The sequence below is a fragment of the Rhinoderma darwinii genome, chromosome 8 (genome assembly GCF_050947455.1).
Source record: "Rhinoderma darwinii isolate aRhiDar2 chromosome 8, aRhiDar2.hap1, whole genome shotgun sequence".
Classification (NCBI taxonomy): Eukaryota; Metazoa; Chordata; class Amphibia; order Anura; family Rhinodermatidae; genus Rhinoderma; species Rhinoderma darwinii.
In genome coordinates, this window is record NC_134694.1 from 74,766,059 (window position 1) to 74,787,992 (window position 21,934).

The window sequence follows — 21,934 nt, forward strand, 5'->3', positions numbered from 1 at the left end:
ACCGTTACCTAACAGGTAACATACCCGCTCATAAGATGAAGCAAAGCCTGTGAGTAGTGCCAAACTATTGACTTTCTTTTGTTTTACATTGTTAACATACTGCCAATGGTTTGCAGACTATGGCCCCGTGTTCATGTGGCGTGTATTTGACGCATTTTTGCCGTGTTTCATGCGCCGAAAAATGCATTAAAAACATGTCAAAAACACATGCTTTAAACTTCCTGTTAGCATTAATGAGAAAACGTTGAAAACGTGCCTAATTCCCATAGGCAATGGGAGTCCCAATAACGCGGCTACAAAAATGCGCTGAAAACGCGTAAAAAAATGCGGGAAAAAACGGCTGTACTTTAGAAAGCGCTTTGCAAAAACGCTAGCATTTTTGACGCTTTTACATGTAGTTTTTCTTGTGCGCCGTGTGAACAAGGCCTAAAGAGTGTTGTGTAAGTCTATAATTTACTGAAGAGCTAACACAAGAGTCATGGAAGCCTTTCTATACCATCGATATAAAGTATTAGGTCATTTCTGTTTATGCAATTTCAAAATGTTTTATCTAAAGTATCTTTAAGGCTTTATTCAGACGAACGGGAAATACGCGCGTGCAACGCGCGTGATTTTCACGCGCGTTGCACTGACCTATATTAGTCTATGGGGCCGTGCAGACATGTGCGTGATTTTTGCGCTGCGTTGGTCCGTTGCAAAAAACTCACGACATGTCCGTTGATTCTGCGTTTTCAACGCATCACGCACCCATTGAAGTCAATGAGTGCGTGAAAACAACGCACGGCACACGGAAGCACCTCCGTACGCACAACGTTTTTCACGCAACACTTGTTAAGTCTATGTAAATGAGTTGACCAAACTAGACAAAACAAGTACAAACCAGGAAGTGGCTTTTCACTTTCTGAGCACATGCGCACAGTTCCAACCGACATCTGCTGCAATGCCACGTGCGTGCGATGTTGAAAAACTTATCTGCTTGGTGCATGACAGACCCCAGTTGTGGAACACCAACGCAGAGGCCTACCACGACCGCACGGGCAAGGAGGTTGGCTGGGATGAGGTCGCGCAGAGCCTCTTCGGACAGGAGTGGGATAAAAGCACCACAAGAGACCGCAAAAGCATAGGTAAGCGCAGATCTCTATTGATGCTAATGAAATCGGCCATGCTGTAGTGTATATCCTTGTGTTTCACATGTTTGTACTGTGCTTGGTCGCAGGTGTGTCACTGCATCATTAGGCAAGTGTTTAATGTTTAGTTGTGTTTAAAGTTTAGCGACGTTTCGGACAAGTGCAGTTTTCAGTTAGGTGACATGGTCTCCTTTTTTTGTCTGTTTCCTGTTCCTATGTCCAGTTGATGATGTTAAAACACGGTGGAGGAGCTGTCGGGATCAGTTCAGGAGGGAATTTGGAAGCAGAGGGCGAAGTGGGGATGGGGCGTCCAAAAAACGCCCCTACATATATATGAAACAGCTGATGTTCCTCAAGGACATTATGGAGATGCGGCCGTAAGTACTGACTGTACCTTGATGACATGTGTGTGTTCACTGTATAATCGGCCTAAAAAGCTGTTTGGCCCTTGTGGACATGTTAAAAGGAGTAACGCAAAATGTTTCTGGCAGATGCAGTGATAATCTCAATGACACCGAGGAGGAGGCTGGCCATGTGGAGTCGCAGCTGGTCACGGAACAACATCCCGTGCTGCCCTTGACCCCCGAGCTCACGCAAACACAAGCAGCCAACCCCAGCTGCCAAGGGACGTGGCCAATTCCCGGACGCCACCAGCCAGACGCCGGCGCACCCAGATTGCCACAGCCACTCGAGAGTCCTGGAGTACCTTCGGCGCTGTTCGGAGGAGGATGGATGTGACGCTTTTGGCCGTACCATGGCGCCGCTACTCCGGCGAGTCCCGTACTACCGGATGGCACGCGTCCAAGGTGCCATCCTTGCTATAATTGACTCTGCCACTCCTCCTAACAATCCACGCCAGTGCTTCCAGGTAATAGAGCAATGGCGTGGATTACCTGAGGATTTGGTGCCCTGTACTGCACCTCTCCCTTCCCAGCCTGCACACACCTTTCCACGGCCACAGTACCAACGGCCGATGGTGAGCATAATGTCACCTGGTCATGTGGTGCCTCGGGAGCGCCCTTTCGCCCCCTACGGCAGACCCCAGCCTCCCTTTGGCCAGGGCCCCCCGGCAGGGTTCAACCCTCTGTATCAGCACCACTATGCTGTTGAGGAACATCCTCAGCAGGCCCAGGGACAGTATAGTGGTGCTGAAATGCAGAGCCATCAGTCGCCATCACAGAGGTATCATGATTTATAGATGTGTGGAGGGCGATTACGGCTGCCTCGATGTGGTGATGTAAACATCGAAGTCCCAGTTTGTTAATGTAGCATCATGTTGGTGCGTTTTCTATTTTTGGATGCCTGCTGGTTTCTGTTAAAAGTTACCGTTTTAAATTACAGATTAAATTGTTTTTCTGTTTGCAAGTAAGATTTGATGTGTTTGCCTCCATCTATGTGGTGGAAAAAGGGTTCCCACAAAGATTCTTTTAGGTAATGTTCAAACATTATGCCGATGGAGCAAGATTGTAGCATGCCATGATTGAGGTATTAGTGTATCTTTGGTGGTTTTCCTCCATTCCTCATATTGTGCTCGCCTGCATTGCAGTGGTGTGAGAAATGTCGAACAAATGTATTTTGCCTTGGCATTAGTGAACATGGGCTAAGCCAATCTGCCTCCCAAGCTATTTAGTCTAGAGGACATTCAAACTAAAATGAAAAACCACCAAAGATATAAGCTCGCAACCCACGTCAAGGGTCCTCATGTCTTGCGAGTCCCTAATCAAAATATCCCCTCCCCAAATAACAACTAACCTAACGGCATGGAAACGGAAAGTAGATTGCACATCAGACGATGGCCCATCCTGGATGTACGAAAGATACGGGCATCAGCTGAGCTTCCATAGGACCCTATATGTACAATGGTAAAACAATAATTGCTGTGGGACAAGGCCAACAAGACGATGGAAAAAAACTGTTTGTAGTTATAGAATCGGGATCCTGAGTGGGGGGGCTTCTTGACCCGAATATGCTTTCCGTCTAGGGCACCAATACAATTTGGAAATTGGGTGGTGGTGATAAAGTCGGCAGAAATCGAAAGCCAGTGGTTTGTCGTGGGCTGAGGCATCACTGTGGCCTTCAATCGCAGCCACAACACAACACAGGTGCCTGTCACAATGCCCGAAATTGTGCTCACTCCAAGAAGGAATTCGAAATGTAACAAATTATAGCTGTTTCCGGTAGCTAGAAATCTACATGGGCGAGATGCAAAAACACAACACACAAATAAACGTGATGTAGGACATGACAACCACACACCATCCTGTAAGCTGCTATTGTTTAAAACACACATACCTCAACATCACAAGGAGTCGCTCCTCGGGGGAAATGCAGTGCCGCATATTTGTGTCCTGGTAGGTTATTCCTGTGCGAATCGGGTCCAGCAGAATATCAAAAGTCGACACAGACATGCGGCAAAACGTCCGAAATTTCTCGGGTGGCTGCGAAGGTCATCATATAGAGTATGAAAATGGCCTTTGGAGGTGCGCTGGGCCACAAGTGGATGAACCCAAATCCTCCCTCTTCTCCGTGTTCCCTCCTGAAGCATGGGTCGGCGCTCACCAAATCTCCGAGAAACCATCCATGATATCAGCACACGGCTGAGTCCAGGGTATAGTGTAGCTTTTTTACCTGTAAAAACCCAAAAAAACACCCAACACGGCCAAAAGTAGTTTGCAAGGTGCAAGCTCGATGCGAACATGTGCTCACATCAAGCAGGTGTTGGAGAAGGTGTCTTTTTGTAGGCTGCCCTCTCCATTACTCCACCCTCCGTTATTTTGACGTGCGTAAAAAACGCATGCCATACGCGCGTAAAATACGCAATCACGCAGCCCTAACGGATGCCACACGCAACTACCACGCAACCAAAACGCTGCGTTTTTCACGCGCGCAAAAGCGCCACGTTCGTGTGAATCCAGCCTAAAGCGGAGGCACTCTTTAATTATCGTTTATCATAATCAAGACATATACACTTCACAAATGATCTAATTTAGGTTCATCAAACCTGCCTTAGGGCTGTTCATCATTAATGCTTTGTTCTGTACAACCACGATTTGTTAATTTGGTTAGAGGCCATTGCTATCAGCTAGAGAATTCTATAAAGAAGACTAGTAATACACTGCCTGTCTGGGTTATCTAGGTTATAGGAAATGAATTATGTCTAAAGTAGTATCCCTTAGCGCATGTCAGCTCTTTCACAGCCTACTGTTTTATTTGGCTATAAAAGTTTAAGTGAAATGACATTAATCACAAAGCAGCTTTCTAACACCTTTACTTATTGACTGCCAGAAGAGAAGACACTTCTGCATTCAGTATTCTAACTCCTCAATCTTGCAGCGAAGAAAACAGCCAGCACAGTAACGTTATGGATGGGTTCACATACATATCAAGTCACAAGTCCCTAGGAGAGGAAACTGGTGGCTTCACAATGGGTAAAAGCGTCTGTAGTTTAAATGTGTTTTATAAAGCTGTAATTCATTATTGCCAGCAATCTTTGCATTATTGCTCAGTTGATTTATGCAAGTAGGTAAGAAATTGGTATCAGTAGATGCTGAACAACTGCAATCTTCATTGTGTCATGTGGATCTCATTGGTCTGTTCCTTTGAATCGTTGGGGTGTTTAGGGTTTTTTACAGTGGACGATTATCGGGCAGACAAGCGTTCACAGAACGTTCGTTCCCGATAATTGCCCTGTGTAAACAGTGGAACAATCAGCAGATGAGCGAGCAAATGTTCGATCATCTGCTGGTCGTATCATTTTAAAAAGTGAAATATTATTGTTGTCGGCAGCACTCCCTGTGTAAAGCGTGAGACGCGCTGCCGACATGATAATAATGTATGCTGACGGGCGATCGGAGTAACGCCTTGCTCGTCCTCATCCAAAACTCCGTGTGACAGGAGCAAACGAGTGTGTAAAAGGGCCTTTTATGCTCTGCGCGCCATCATATCCCTATTCCCTCTCCCCCCAATTTTTTTTTCACCTCGCCACCGCTAGATGACATCCTTTAATACACAACGGCAGCCCAGTAGTCTGGAATTATGTATATTGAGAGTAAGCGGACATCACCCCCTCCTGTATCTCTGCAAGCTCCCTATTTGGACTCACCCTGGATGACTTGTTCCTTGGAGCCCTCTCATCGGAATGAACCCTAAATGACCTAGAGACTTTTTCTCTTTCTGAACTCTTTAATCTTCCCGACCCCCGCCCCCCCCACCTTTTGTTTTTTTCCCCCTTTCCAGTCTGTACCTGTTTGCCATGTAATTCCATAGCTGGTTGTAAAAAGTTATAAAATCTTTACAATAAAAACATGTGTGATGTGGATCAACTTTAAACCCACCCTGGGCATGGGAGGAACTACAGTTTCTTAAGGAAAATATGGAGAAAATTAACAAGCTGGTACTTTTAAAATCATCATACATGATTGGCTATAGATTGGGGAGAGTTGGTGGATTTACAGTGATTGGAACATAAAAAAGTGTATGTTTCATTGTATATAATAAATGATATGTTGACACTCTAATAGGAAGCATCTGGGTTCTGCCCAGCCAGGATCTCCCAACATGGGAATAGATTTCCCTACATTTTCTTGGTGTAGCATTCCTCTGTATCTCTGTACGTCTTTCAACAGGAAACAGCACACAAACACATGAAGGAAGGAAAAAGGATAGCCCAGAGATCATTCTGATGTAACAATAGAGTCCAGGGTGAGACTGGCATATCTTTCTACGTACAATAACAGGCCACGCTACAACAGGGACCAGAAGATCCGCAGAGTACAACTCCAGATGAAGCTGACTTTGGAGACAATCTCTTTCATGTGTTGATTAACAAATAACCTATTAGACCTTTATGAAGATATAACCGCTGTATGGGTGAAGGGTGTGCCCTCATAATAATTTTCTCTGGTGTCCCCAAGGTACCACAGATCAGACAGCAGCCCCATGACATCTTAAATTTGACACACATTTACTGCTATTGAGTCAATACACAAAACCTGCCACACAATATGTATTCTAGAGCCATGTTTTCTTCTTTGGCTGGTGGGAACGCCTTAAGTGGCCTTATCCCCACACGCTATGAATGTGAAACTATATTTGCTTTTATTGCCCAAGCACACTGAATGTCAGGAATAACATGAACCGCAACCCCTATAAGGCCGGGTTCACACAGAGTTTTTTGCAGGCAGAAAATCTGCCTCAAAATTCAGTTTGGAAGTTTGAGGCAGATTTTCCTCTGCCTGCACGCCGATTTTCGCAGCGTTTTTTGCTCACGGCCATTGAGCACCGCGGGCATAAAACGCAGCGAAATGTGCTTTCTGTGCTTCCCATTGATGTCAATGGGAGGTCAGAGACGTAACCGCACGAAGATGGGAATGTACCTTCTTTCTCCCACGAGCCGGTTTTACCGCTCGTGGGAGAAAACCGCCTCCGCCTCCCATTGAAATCAATGGGAGACATTTTCGGACGGTTTTTGGCGAGTTTTGCGGCGCGGTTTCCGGGTCAAAAAACTCGTCAAAAAACTCTGTGTGAACCCAGCCTAAAAGTAAATAAAAAAATAAGATTAAAATAAATGATGTAATAAATAAATAGAACAAAAGTAAAAAATCCAACGCATTAAGCTTGCTTCTGGCAGGCTTATCTTGTAGACTAACTGCATTATTTAATGGGCTCTAAAGAATTTAGTTTGGCTTTTGTAATTAAGCCATTGACTGAGATTGATAGAGTCAGCATTAAGGTTTTCAGGGCATCATTTATTTTAAGATGGACTTAAACTTTTAACCAGTTTAAAAATATATTAGAGGTAGTTTATTGCTTGCGTGTCCAGCAAAGTAGCAAAACTTATTGCGTTTTCTATTGTGTAAAAATATTAATATTACTTCTGAGGCCTTATTCACACGAGCGTATTTCACGTCCATGTTACGCGCGTTAAAGCAATGGACGTCACACAGACCTATGCAATTCAATGGGGCCATTCAGACATTTAGTGATTTTCACGCAGCGTGTGTCCGCTGCGTGAAACTCACTGCATGTCCTATTCTTGTGCGTTTTTTGCGCATCACGCACCCATTGAAGTCAATGTTCATGCTTTTCACGCACCAGTTGCTAAAGAAATGATGAGGAAAAAATAAAACACCTCCTTCAGTTTTATTTGCTGACTTTAAAAAACGCGAGACATACGGATAACATACGCGCGTAAAAAACGCAGACGCGCACCATACAAGGATGGCACACGGAAGTGCAACGCAGGAAAAATGCTGCATTTTTTACAAGCGCAAAATGGACATGCTCATGTGAATTAGGCTTTATTTATATAACAGTAATATTCTATTTAGAACTGTATAGAAAATGTTATTCAAACAGCATCCCAAATCTCCGGGGCTGGAACCTCAACCTTTACTGACTAACATGTCCCTCTAAAAGGGTCATGCTCCTAAGCGTTTCGCCATTAGGAAATGGAGATGCCTCTTCAGGGGGTTTAGGGTGTTGCATGGATCAGGTGAAAATGACAGTGCCCTTATGAAAAGTGCTCAGCATTATCCTTATAAAGGACTGAACACACCGACCAAAAGCGCTCAACTATCATGACGGACAACTAGGAGGTGAGGTGTGTCACCATGGAATGTCCTAGCTGCATGATGTACCAGTCAGTCACAGACCGGATACGATTCAATGTTGCTATTGGAACCTGAGTGCTCGTCTCCATGGCTTGTTTTACTGCAACACACTGACATTTGGTTCAAACTAATACTTATGGAAAGTGTGGGGATAAATCCCCAAGTTTAAAGGGTACGTTATGTTAGGGTATGTTCACACGTGCACGTCCGTTACGGCTGAAATTACGAAGCTGTTTTCAGGCGAAAACAGCTCCTGAATTTCAGACGTAATGGCATGTGCAGGCGTTTTTCGCAGCGTCCATTACGGACGTAATTGGAGCTGTTTTTCTATGGAGTCAATGGAAAACGGCTCCAATTACGTCCCAAGAAGTGACATGTACTTCTTTGACGCGGGCATCTTTTTTACGCACCGTCTTTTGACAGCGGCACGTAAAAAAATTGACCGTCTGCACAGTACATCGTAAAACCCATTCAAATGAATGGGCAGATGTTTGTTGACGCTTTCAAGCAGTACTTTCGGCCGTAATTCCAGGCGTAAAACGCCTGAATTACGTCCGTAAATAGTGCGTGTGAACATACCAACACTTTACATGCTGTTGCATTTCGGGCACTCTGTGGCATTGTAAATCTATGCACTGTGCCTTTAACCATGTGCTTCTGTCTGCTATTTTGATCCTTCTAAGTGCCATTATTCAGCGGAGGAGTGGTCAATGCGACCATTATGTTCTATTGCTCTTATGTGTCCAGCAGTGGCATGTATGTTTTATTTGCATTGGACTGTGTTTCTCCAGTAGGTGATCTTGCTCTAAAAAGGCGAGTCCGGTCTTCGAAGGTTATACTGCACTGTGTCCTAATTGTGCTGATATTATGTTTCACTATAACATTGTTCCATTTGCAGGTAAGGCTAATGGCTGTTGGCTTGCTGGCTATTTAAATTGTTGACGCCGGGATGTACAGCTCGGACAGCATATTGGCTGTATTTGAGTCTCCATAACACAGTGATGACTCTGGAGGTAGTGTTTACAGTATAAAACGTCAGTGAGTCCGCCAAACGCTGTTCAGTGACATGAACTTGCGTGCTAAAAAGAGAGAGAGAAGATTGAGAGCTTCAGTGATTGGGAGCTGTTGGAGAACCTGTTGGTGGGTGGTAGGAACAAGCCCGCACTGTGTGCTGCCCGATCGTTGGTGTGCGCAGGACTGCAAATGGGTAGCCATTTTGCAGCCTACCAGGCCTTATTGCCAGACCAACCCCTGTACCAGGGAGGGGCACCATTGGCATTTTTGGCAACAGCCCAGATTTTGCCAGGACTGTCCCGAATTTACAGAGACAATCTCAGAAAATTACTGAACCGGACGTGTCCCGGCAACTGGCGACTGCCATATTCAATTGTATCTTTTTCCTCAGGATGCAGATACAATTCAATACAATGCCAGAGCAGCAAACTAACGACTTCCTGCTCTGACATTTACTAGGCTACAAGCCACTTTAGGCCTGCAGCCTATAAGACCCTGGGACAGGATCCCTGCGCATGCCGGCGCGATTAGGTCACTAGATCGCACCAGCCGCCTACGCAAATATCCCGTCTCAGTGCCTAGTAGGCTGCCGGACTGAGGAGGCTGTGAAGCTCCGTTCTTCATGGGAACAGAGCTAGGTGAGTATAAGGTTTTTTTATTTGTTAGGGTGGCACCTGGGCACTATCTGCAGAGTAACTGTGGCACTATCTACCAGAGGTGTAGCTAGGTTCTCCATCACCCGGGGCAAAGATTCAGATTGGCGCCCCCCCCAACTTCTTTCCCGACATCTCCTTCCTCCTCGCCGTGTTTGTTTTCTCTACCAATCAATGACGTGTTATTTCTTTTCCACATTTCTTTTTATGTAACTCGAGCATAAAAACATTTGTACATTTTACAAGCAATATAGTTCTATATACAACACCAGAACCAAGCTCAGTACATAAATACAGCCCCAGAACCAAGCTCAATACATATATACAGCACCAGCACAAATACAGCTCAATTTAGTGCAACCCCTGCTGTATAGGTTTATACGGCGTAAAACTACAGCTCCCAGCATGGCCCGAACAATGATAAGGATATGCTGGGAGTTGCTGTTTCACAAAAAATAAATCATATCATAATCATACCACCCATCATCTCACTGCAGATCATACAGTGACTACATTACTGATTAGAGGCAGAATGAACATTTACATTCAGTGACTCACCGGTGACTTCTCAGATTCTAGTTATTTTTCTCCATCCGGTCCAGACCTCTATGATGACTTCTCCTGGTCACAGACCATTTCTTCAGTTTGCCGCTCAGATGTCTTCAGCTTCTCACTTTTCCAACATTTCTACACCTATAAACAAAGATAAAGTTCTCATTATACCACACACTACGCTCCTAAATATAATAGCGTACCATACACTGTGTCACACACACACACACACACACACACACACACACCGTGCCCCCTCTGGATAGTGCCTGCCATAGAGCCCCCTGTAGATAGTGCCCCCATATAGCCCACCCCTGTATATAGTGTCCCACAAATAGCTCCCCCTATAGTGCTCTACAGATAGCCCACCCCTGTATATAGCCCCCCTGTAGATATAGCCCACCCCTGTATATAGTGCTCCACAGATAGCCCACCCCTGCATATAGCCCCCCTGTAGATATAGCCCACCCCTGTATATAGTGCTCCACAGATAGCCCACCCCTGTATATAGCTCCCCTGTTGATATAGCCCACCCCTGTATATAGTGCACCATAGATCGCCCACCTCTGTATATATCCCCCCTGTAGATATAGCCCACCCCTGTATATGGTGCTCCATAGATAGCCCACCCCTGTATATAGCACCGCTGTAGATAAACACCCCCAAATAGATAAAGCCCCCCCGTATAGATAAAGCCCCCCCCGTGTAGATAAAGTCCCCCCCGTAGATAAAGGCCCCCCAACGTAGCTAAAGTCCCCATTGAAGATAAAGCCCCCCCGTGTAGATAAAGTCCCCCTTGTAGATAAAGACCCCCCTGTAGATACAGCCACACACTTTTTTATCACAACAAAAAAAACAACTATTCAAACTCACCTTAATCCCGTTCCTACGCCGGCCGGCAGCAATGGAGACCTGCTCTCTTCTGCGCAGGTCTCCTGGGGGTTGAACGAAGCGTCTATGAAAGGCGCTGATTGGCTGGGCAGAATTACTTTGCCTGTCATTCAGCGCCTTTCAGCGACGGAAGTGTGACTCGTACAAAAGAGCTGAATGGACGGGCACGGAACGTACTCTACCCGGCCATTTATTGATTCTAATCGTACCTGTGTCCTATAGACACAGGTACAATTATAGTGCAGGAGGAGTGGCACCTAAGTGGCACCCGGGGCACATGCCCCTCCTGCCCCCCCTAGCTACGCACCTGCTATCTACAAGGGGGAGTGTAGCACTATCTACAGGGGCCGTGTGGCACTATCTACAGTGGGGGCCATGTGGCACTATCTACAGAGGGCTGTGTGTGGCAATATCTACAGGAAGCAGTGTGTTGATCTACTGTGGGCAGTGTGGGGCGCTATCTACTGTGGGCAGTGTAGGGCACCTTCTACAAGGGGCACTGAGTGTGGCACTATCTACGCTGGTTTTTACACTACCAGTAGTGGTCAGCACATATCGCTTAGCCCCAATGATAAAGTGAGACATCACCTGCCTGTATACAACCAGATAACCAGAGAGATACTAGTCACCATAGTAGTTGTCAGCCAAACTTGTTCAGAAATTTTTGTTTGTTTATTTGTATGCAGAAATTCTGGGAAGAAAGCACACGCCCAATTAGCCACACCAACCAGATAAACCAAGCCCGCATTAGACACACCCACCAAATACACCACAACCTAAGGCCTTGTTCACACGGCACTTAAAAAGCGCTTTTTAAAGTACAGGCATTTTGATGCGTTTTTGATGGTTTTTTTTACTCCTTTTCGGTGCGTTTTTGGTTTCGTAATTAGGACTTCCATTGACTATGGGAATTAAGTGGGTTTTAGGCGGTTTTTCAGCGCGTTTTACCCGCCAAGAATTGACCTAATGTTTTTTTTTTACACTACGCACTCTTTAAACACGCGCGAGTAAAAAAAAACATTGTATGCTCTGCAAAGCGTTTTTCCATTGATGTAAATGGGAAAGCATTAAAGCATGCATTTTTGACGCGTTTTGACGCGTTTTGACGCGTTTTGACGCGTTTTTGGCCTAAGTGTCCCTGGAAAAAATACATTTGCCCAGTCTGGGACAGTATACAGAAAGCCAGTCATCAACTCCTACCTGTCTAATTCTATCCCCAACACCATCCAGGTCCCCATCTTACAATTAGTCTGCAGTAGAGGAGATTTTAATCATTGAAAATGAATAAGCGATCAATTCCAGAGCTATGGCAGGTATTAGGCACCTAGCCAATAGTAGGTATCATTATACTAGTCCATCTCAGTTAATTAGAATATCATCAAAAAGTTAATTTATTTCAATAATTCAATTAAAAAAGTGAAACTCATATTATTTAGGTTCATTACACACAGAGCGATCTATATCCAGCATTTTTTTCTTTTAATGTTGATGTTTGTGGCTAACAGTTAATGAAAACCCAAAATTTAGTATCTCAGAAAATTAGAATATTATATAAGCGCAATTTCAAAAATTATTTTTAATACCGAAAAGTAGGCCTACTGAAAAGTATGTACAGTATATGCACTCAATACTTGGTCGGGGCTCCTTTTGCACAAATTATTGCATCAATGCGGCGTGGCATGGGGGTGATCAGCCTGTGGCACTGCTGAGGTGTTATGGAAGCCCAGGTTGCTTTGATATTGGCCTTCAGCTCGTCTGCATTGTTGGGTCTGGTGTCTCATCTTCCTCTTGACAATATCCCATTCTCTATGGGGTTTATGTCAGGTGAGTTTGCTGGACAATCAAGCACAGTGATACTGTGGTTATTAAACCAGGTATGGTACTTTCGGCAGTGTGGGCAGGTGCCAAATCCTGCTGGAAAATGCAATCCGCATCTCCATAAAGCTTGTCAGCAGAGGGAAGCATGAAGTGCTCTAAAATTTCCTGGTAGACGGCTGCGTTGACTCTGGACTTGATATAACACAGTGGACCAACACCAGCAGATGACATGGCTCCCCAAACCATCACTGACTGTGGAAACCACCCTGGACCGCAAGCAACTTGTATTGATGCCTCTCCACTCTTCCTCCAGACTCTGGGACCTTGATTTCCAAATTAAATGCAAAATTTACTTTCATCTGAAAACAGGACTTTGGACCACTGAGCAACAGTGTTGGTCCACAGTGTTATATCAGGTCCAGAGTCAGCGCAGCCGTCTACCAGGAAATTTTCGAGCACTTCATGCTTTCCTATGCTGACAAGCTTTATGGAGAAGCTGATTTCATTTTCCAGCAGGTCTTGGCACCTGCCCACACTGCCAAAATTACCAATACCTGGTGTAATAACCACAGTATCACTGCACTTGATTGGCCAGCAAACTCGCCTGACCTAAACCCCATAGAGAATCTATGGGATATTGTCAAGAGGAAGATGAGACACCAGACCCAACAATGCAGATAAAACAAATCTCATCCACACGCTGCGTAAAAAGTGAGCGGAAAAAACGCTCAGAAATTGACCTGCGGTGCGGAATTTTATTTCGCAGCATGTCCATTGTATTTGCGTAAATGCTGCTTAGTTGTTGCGGGTTTTCCCCCATTGAATTCAAAGGGGACGTAAAACCCGCAATAAATAGCAGTTGTTGCATTTATTGCGGTGGAATTGCAGTGGCTGCAGCGGTCTCCTGGGATGAAAACAGGCCGGCTAAGTGCTGCAGTTTTCTGCAGCGGACATTCCGAGTGAAAAACCGTACCACAGTTTGGTGCGATATTTCACCCGGAATTCCCCGCGGCCACCGGGGCGGATAAGCAGTGTAACTTTACGCAGCCCCGTGTGCATACCTCCCAACTGTCCCGGATTCAGCGGGACAGTCCCGGATTCCGGGCGGTGTCCCGCCCTCCCGGGTGGCCGGGGGTATGTCCCGCTGTCAAAATAATTCTGAAGCAGGGAACCATCAGCTCCCTGCTTCAGAATTGGTTCATAGCGGAGGAGCAGAGGGAGCTTCTCCGCTCGCCGAGGGCTCCCCGGGCACAGCGCTACTTTGCGGGTGGATTGAGTGTCCGACTCACCAGTCACAGCCGCGCTTGTAGCTTTCCTGTGCTTAATTAGCGTGGGAAAGCTACAAGTGGGGCTGTCACTGGTGAGTCTCACAGTCACTCCCAGTGCACACTGCATGCGGCGACCGCCAGTCTGAGTGAGTCTCTGACCAGTCACCACCCACACGCAACAGACAGATAGTGCCGGCAGGATAGAATTACATAGTGCCTGTCATTATTGAATGAACCCTCAACTACTACTGTTTCGCAGGTTTTTCATATGACAGCTTCTATAGTGTAGTGGTCAGCTTGACTGCACTAGGAAGGTCGCTGGTTCAAAGCCCAGCCGGGTTTTTCTTTTTTAATATTATTAATATCTTAGTTGTATTAGGCTAAGTTCACACTAGCATTAATATACGTTTACCTCTCTTCCGTCAGAGGAAGAGAGGATCGATACGTTACACGGAAAGCAACGGTTCCATTGCTTTCAAAGGTAATTCTTTTGTATCAGTTGCTTTCCGTTTGTCTCCGTTCGCTAAGTTCCGTTCTTTTGAACGGAAATAAAAGTTCTGCAGACTGAACTTTTGTTCCCTTTAAAAAAAAACGGACACTTAGCGAACGGAGACAAACGGAAAGCAACTGATACAAAAGAATTACCATTGAAAGCAATGGTAATTCTAATGGAACTGTTGCTTTCCGTGTAACGTATCGATCCTCTCTTCCTCTGACGGAAGAGAGGTAAATGTATAGAAACGCTAGTGTGAAAGAAGCCTTAGGGCCTGTTCACATCAGCGTTGGATTTCCGTTCCGGGTTTCCGTCTGAGGTTTCCGTCGGGTGAACGGAAATTCAAACTGAAACCACAGTTTACGTTTCCGTCACCATTGATATCAATGGTGACGGAAACATTGATAATGGTTTCCGTTCGTCACCATTCATCCGCATTTGCATACCGTGTTCCCATTATAAAGTATAGGACCATGGCCCATAAAATAAAAAAATAGTACATGTCCTACTTTTTACGGAAGGTTTCTACAGCCATAGAAATTAATGGGTCTGTAATTACGGACAAAATCTATGGTCGTGTGCATGGGGCCTTACTCTTAATTTTGTAATGTGTCCGTAAAACTTTTGGTCTGTCCGTGATTTTTAGCTCAGTTGTCCAGAAATTTCTGAAGTGGAGGTTGGCAACGATGCCGGGAGCTCCCTCCGCTCTGAACTAATTCTGCAGCAGGGAGCTGATAGTTTCCTGCTTCAGAATTAGTGGCTGCTCCTTGAGCAGAATCCCTGTTGCCGATGATCAGGACATTGACGTCAGTGGCTCCTCCTGGAGCGGAATCCCCGGCCAGAGTCGGCAACAGCGATTCGCTCAAGGAGTATCCACTGATGTCACTGTTCATATATGGACAGTAACATCAGGACTTCCCTCTAGGAGCGGAATCCCCGGTCTATGCTCTGGCTGGAGATTCCGCTTCTAGAGGGAGTCTCAATGGCGCTGTCTACAGGGTGGGGGTACCACTATCTACAGGGTGGTGGCACTATCAACATGGAAACTGTGGCACTATATAGGGGCACTATCTACATGGGCACTGTGGCACTATTGAGAGGGCACTGGCACTTTATATATGGGCACTGGCACTAGGGGCAGCTTTGGGGGTATTATACTGTATAAGGGCAGCTAGGGGGGCATTATACTGTATGAAGCAGCTATGGGGTCATTATACTGTATGGGGAGGCTATTGAGGCATTATGCTGTAGGGGGCCTTTAAGCTGTATGAGGCAGCTACGGGGCTTTATATTGTATGGGGCATTATACTGTATGGGGCAGCTATGGGGGCATTATACTGTATGGGGGCATCTGTATGGGCATTTTACTGTATGGGGCAGCTATGGGGGCATTATGCTGCATGGGGCAGCTATGGGGCATTATGTTGTATGTGTGAATTTGTTTGGGCATTATATTGCTTGTGGGCCTCTGTGTGGGCATTATACAGCATGTGAGAATCTATGTGGGCATTATACTGTATGGGGCATTTGTGTTGGCCTTATACTGTATTTGAGCAATATACTGTATGGTGGCAGCAAGAGGGCAATATACTGTGGCACTACCTACATGGGCACTGTCACTATCTACAAGGGCACTGGAACTAGGGGCAGCTAAGGGGCATTATACTGTATGGGGGCATTATGCTGTATGGGGGAAGCTATGGGGCATTATGCTGTATGGGGGAAGCTATGGGGCGTTATGCTGTATGGGGAATTTTTTTTGGGCATTATACTGCATGGGAGCATCTGTATGGGCATTATACTGTATGGGGCCATATGTGTTGGCTTTATACTGTATGGTGGCAGCTAGTGGGCATTATACTGTGTAGGGGCAGCTATTTGGTATTATACTGTGTGGGAGGCACTATGGGAGCATGATACTGTGTGAGCTGAATCGGGTGTGTATGGGCGGGGATTGGGTGGCATTAGAGGTGTGGTTTAAAAGAAAAAAAATTGTCCCTCTTTGTGATACTTGAAAGTTGGGAGGTATGCCCGTGTGAACTCAGCCTTATAGTATCCACTGCATTAAATCTGTGGCAGCAGACGGTTTAAATGAAAACATGAGTTTTAGTTGTTTTTTGTAATGTTACCTACTGTACTGTTGGCCAGGCGACCTGATACCTGCCTTTGCGCTGGAATTGATCACTTATTCATTTGCAATGAATGAAATCTCCCATGCTGCAGACTAAGGGCTTATTCAGACGAACGGGATATACGTCCGTGCAACGTGCGTGATTTTCACGCGCGTCACACGGACCTATATTAGTCTATGGGGCCGTGCAGACATGTGCGTGATTTTTACGCAGCGTTAGTTCGCTGCGTAAAAGTCACGACATGTCCGTTCTTTGAGCGTTTTTCGCGCATCACGCACCCATTGAAGTCAATGTGCGTGAAAACCACGCATGCCACACGGAAGCACTTCCGTGCGAACAGCGTGATTCGCGCAACAGCTGTGAAAATGATGAATGAAAACAGAAAAGCACCACGTGCTTTTCTGTTTACAAACATCCAAACGGAGTGTCATAATGATGGCGGATGCGCGAAAAGCACGCAGCCGCGCATCATATGCTGAGGCCACACGGAGCTGTTAAGTGCCTTTTGCGCAGGCAAAACGCTGCGTTTTTTGCGTGCGCAAAAAGCACACGCTCGTGTGAATTCAGACTAAGTATTAGCTTGACTCAAGTTTCCCTCATTGAAAGTGTTAAAAAAACAATGTATACTCTTTGAAATAGAACAATATTTTCATATCTGATGCTATATTTTAATAGAGAACTGTTTTTTTAGACAGTGAGCTTCCTAAAGACCGTATCAGCTTATTCATTTAGCTGCACCTTCAAATTAAATTCTAGGCCTTAAAATATAGGTTAATCCTCTGTTTAGCCAGTAGAGGTCAGTGTTTAGTTGGATCTGATCTCTATGTCTCCCCGTCGTATTTCCACATCACACTTCAACAAATTCATATGCCGTACCAAGGAAAAGGTTTCATAAAATCTTACCCAAAGAAGAAATAGATTATGTTAAAGAATTTGTCACATAATGTTAAGTCTTTTATTTTATGCCTTGGTTATTGAATTTAAGGAATGCCATACACTATAAAATAAAATACAGATATAATGATAATTAAAGAAATGCTACGTTAAATTAGATTTCCCTCTGTGTAAACTAGGTGATGCTGAGCTAACAATAGTTAATTTGTGGAGAGATTAACAGGATAACTAATCCAAAAATAATGTCCACAAATAGAGATGAGCGAATTTCCTGAAATTCGTTTCAGGTCCGATTTTATCGAATTGGCCGTGCGATTAAATTCAGACCGAATAGATTCGCCGAAAATTGCAAGTGCCCCGATTGCTTTTATAACTCATGTCTGACTCTCCGATGTCTTCTAGGACTGTATCCAACACCATTCAAGCTCTTTAACTTCAAGCCAGAATTAGTAATGTCATTCACCTAAACCCATTATGACTGGCTGTGCTACATGGAAGGAAAACCACTGTGAATTATGGGAAGACTGCCTGCAAGGCATTATGGGGAAGCCCATCCGAGGTAATTTCATTCTTTTTCTAAGTTGTAAAATGTGCATATTGTCTGACTGCCATTTTGCCGCAATTCATGTGCCGTCAGAACCCGGAAATTTGGATCTAATTTGATTTGTGTAGAATCTATTCGCTCATCTATAAATGTAAAGATTTTTACTTTCTATCAGATATGAATTAGGTGCAGGTCATATGGTGATATCTGTTCATGCTTTTCATGTGGAATGTGCTGACTGTTGTCATTGACTTATACAATTTTTTTTTTATTTGAAACACTATCACTGTTTTTTGCAACTTGTTGTCCATGATATCTGAAAACTTAAAGGGATTGGCCTTCCCTCGGGATTGGCCATCCATATCTGATCGTTGGGGGTCCGATACTAAGCGCCTCCATCTAAGAGCTGTTTTGAAGGAGCTCGTGCGAGAGCTGCTTTCCCTTAATTTCTGTCGCTAACACACTTGGCCAGGTTCACACGTAGTGTAAAAACTGTGTTTTTTCCGCAACAAAATCCGCAGCATAATACAGTAGCAGCAGAGTAGATGAGATTTAAACAAATCTCATCTATACGCTGAGTAAAAAATAAGCAGAAAAAAAACGCTCAGAAATTGACCAGCGGTGTGTTTTTTAATCTGCAGAATGTCGATTCTATTTGCTTAATTGCTGCTATTTTGTTACAGGTTTTGCCCATTAAATTAAATTGGGAGGTAAAACCTGCAACAAATAGCAGATGTTGAGATTTTTGCGGTGGAAAAGTTGCGTTTCCTCCACAAAAATCGTGACTCAGATAAAAATACATCTTATACTTACCCATAATTCTGTGCTTCTTTGTCCAGACCATTCTCCTGGAATGACATTTCAAACCATGTGACCACTGCAGCCAATCACAGGTTGCAAAGGTCACATGGGATGAAACGTCATCCCAGGAGGCCGGACTGCAGAATGTCAGAGGGTAAGTATGAAACTTTTCTTTTTTTTTGGGCAGTTTCAGTGTGGTTTTTCGGCCGAAATTCCCTGAGGTGACCAGGGCGGATGCGCGGTGTGCTTTTGCACAGTGTATCCACCCTGTGTAAACATACCCTAATAACGGCAGTTTCCAGTATTACAGCCTTCTCCCATTTAGTTGAATGGGAGAAGGCTGTAATACTGTGAACCGCCGCTACAAGTGTGCCGGCGATTCACAATACGAGCAGGTAAGAAATGAAGGGGTTACAGCGGATTGGCGGGGTGCCGAGAGTCGGACCCCACTGATCAGATATTGATGGCTTATCCTGAGGATAGGCTATATTTGATTATAACTGGAAAACCCATTCAAATTCATATATACAGTAACTTTAAATCCTGACTCTACTTTGTGTAATTTAATAACAATCAAATACCATGCTAGCTAGAAAATTATAGGGATTGTCCCAAATGAATGGCAGAAAGCTGTAAAACCGTACTCCACCGCTACAGTAGGGAGCTGGTAAAAATGAAGGGAAGAAGCACTCCCAGCTAATTGGTGGGGGTGCTGAGAGTCGGACTCCCATTGATCAGATATTGATGGCCTATCCAGAGGAATCATAAATTGTACAGCGTTTGGAACTTGCACAGAATGACACACACTGCTGGTTTGGTTTTCAGGGGGCTTGATCAGAAGTGGACTACGATGGGAGGGAAGAATAGAGCAGCGAGGATGAGAGAAATTGGAAGAGGTACAGGGTAGATTAAACAGTAATCATGGTAATTGTAATTTTCTTGCGTAGATCAGTGAGGAAGGAACGCCCTATTACAAATAGCGTAAGTAACGTTGCCGTGAGGCAGCAGGAATATGCACAGATATTATCGAGGGCTTGTCTGGAGAAAGATTAAGGTATGGTTTCAATTATAATTATTTTTTTTCTTTCAAAGTCGGATAACCCCTTTGTAGGTTTGTACAGTGTCTAAATGAAGTGAAGATATAAACTACATTTTTCCATGAAGCGTTCCATTTGGTCTGATCCATTACCATCCATAATTTTCTATGGAGTATTTACAGTTACTAACGAGGTACTAATAAACTCAAGAATATAGAGGAACATTTATAAAGGGTGCTGTCACGGGGCGGGGTGTGGACCAACTGGGCCTTACCGCGAAGCGGGATGGCAGCTGGCCAAACAGGTATGGTACAGAGTCTTATAGTCCAGAAAGGGTACCTGAGGCAGTGTAGACAGTAGCAAGGCAGGCTCAGCTGGGACCAGGCAGCAGGTAGACTTCAGGCGTGGAGTAGCAGAACAGGCGTGGAGATGCAGCACAACACGACAATGGCTCAGCACGGCAGTAGACCAGGATGGTACAGATAGCACGGGAAACAGGATACAGGAACGGGAAACACTGGGAAGATGGAAGACACTTAGGAGAGCATGTGCAAGTCAGACTAAGGGAAACAACAACAATGCTCAGGCGGGGATAAGAAGGGCGGTGACCCTCTTATAGTCCAGGAGTTCATGAGTTGCTGATGATGATTTTCAGGTGCCCACGCTGGCCCTTTAGGAGCGGGCACGAGCACCCTCCGGGAGACAGGCTCGATACCCGGAAGTGAGTACCGGCGCCTCACAGGGAGACGACGCAGCACAGCAGCAGAACGTCCATGGTTGCGGTCATCAAGGGGTAAGTTAGAAGGACAGACCACAGCCATAGACGTTACAGGTGCATTTACAGATCTACATGGGAACATATCAAACCAGTCAGTGAGTGCAGGGCTAGATTCATATATAAGGCTTCGTTCACATCTGCGTCAGGGTCCCGTTCTGACATTCCATCTGAGCTTCCCGTCAAAATGGGACCCTGACTGAAACAAACGGAAACCGTAGGTTTCCATTTCCATCATCGACTACTCTATTGATTGCGTCAAAACGACGGAACCCTTGCCCAACTGAGACAAACAGAAACCATTGCCATGGATCTGTCACCATTGAAATCAATGGTGATGGAAACGGAAACCTGTGGTTTGCGTTTGTATCAGTCAGCGCTCCATCCTGATGGAAAGCTCAGATGGAACGTTAGAACAGAGCCCTGACGCAGATGTGAATGAAGCCTTATGGGGATAAGCGATCAGAAAAGTCTAATTTTTCAGATACTACCAAACCTGTGTCCATGAGGGGTGTATATACACTATTGGTTTTTTGGAGGCTGCAAAATTAATATTGTTGATTGTTGTTTTAAAACCTTCCAATACACAACAAGATTGTAAGTGAACAGAGAACAATTCCCTATAGAAGAAATACTGGATTGTGTACAGGTTATTTTAAATGGTGCCATCCTGCAGATTAGGAAGAGATCTGTAGGTTGGGATAAAAAATAATTGTCATTGTTATCAGAGATAAGGAAAATTTGTTCAATGTAAGGAGAAGTAGACAGACATTTACTATGTGGCTAGAGGGTGGACATGATAAAGCCCTGGATTGAATTAAGAATAAAATATATATCTCATATACATGCTACAGTTAACATCCGGGGGGAGTCAGAGTATCTGAAAAAACCTGAATGTGGCCATGTGGCGAATATGCAAACTCCATAAGGATGTGATCCTGGTTGCATAAAATATACAGGGATTATCTACTGAAAAAAAATAGACTGTTGTCTAACACTAAGACTGAGTAGAGTTGGTACAGCAACCGCTAAGGGATGCAATAGTGTATTATAATAAGGAATTGCCAGACATAAATTTAAAATGATACTTTGCTTCATCTAGCGGAACCCATGTTGTACACCAAACACTAACCCTGCCGCTTTCAATTCCTTGAGGCTGTGTCACTGCAGGACTGTGATTACAAATGTTATAAGCAAGTTCAGAGAAATTATTTGCAAGACCTGATTTCTATTAGTTTAGACATAATTTCTCTTCAGAATAAATCAATTACCCGCTCGCGCGCTGTTACAGACCATCATAAGCCACAACCTCACATACAGAATT

At 44.7% G+C, this 21,934-nt stretch overlaps 1 long non-coding RNA gene across 1 annotated transcript; it reads left to right on the top strand.

Annotated features, from left to right (window-relative positions):
• Positions 1–1,008: 1,008 nt before the first annotated feature.
• On the top strand, positions 1,009–1,680 carry LOC142658727 (uncharacterized). The gene is made up of 3 exons (XR_012850159.1): positions 1,009–1,124; positions 1,351–1,504; positions 1,619–1,680. It is a non-coding gene; the product is annotated as an uncharacterized LOC142658727 (long non-coding RNA).
• The last annotated feature ends 20,254 nt before the right edge of the window (positions 1,681–21,934 follow it).